We start from the raw sequence: 492 nt of genomic DNA, 5'->3' as shown, positions 1-492 counted from the left end.
CTTGTAACTAAGGTATTATGTCTAAGAGAGATCTGATGTGCAGAATACTATATTAGGTTCCAGATACAATGAACAGATAGTCTGTTAATCCTGGATCTAGACGTAAGTGCCATTAGCTTATCTTTTGTGATTTTATGTTTGTTCATTGTGACATATAGGTGCAGGAGTGGCTGTGTGGTAAGTAGCTTGCTTAACAACCACATGGCTCCAGGTTCAGTCCCACTGTGTGGCACCTTGGGCAAGTGTCTTCTACTATAGTTTCGGGCCGACCAAAGCCTTGTGAGTGGATTTGGTAGATGGAAACTGAAAGAAGCCTATCGTATATATGTATATATATATATATGTGTGTGTATATGTTTGTGTGTCTGTGCTTGTCCCTCCAGTATTGCTTGACAACTGATGCTGGTGTGTTTACGTCCCTGTAACTTAGCGGTTTGGCAAAAGAGACTGATAGAATAAGTACTAAGCTTACAAAGTCCTGGGGTTCATTTG

This window comes from Octopus bimaculoides, chromosome 9 (genome assembly GCF_001194135.2).
Source record: "Octopus bimaculoides isolate UCB-OBI-ISO-001 chromosome 9, ASM119413v2, whole genome shotgun sequence".
In the NCBI taxonomy this organism is placed as follows: Eukaryota; Metazoa; Mollusca; class Cephalopoda; order Octopoda; family Octopodidae; genus Octopus; species Octopus bimaculoides.
This window is presented reverse-complemented; position numbering follows the sequence as displayed.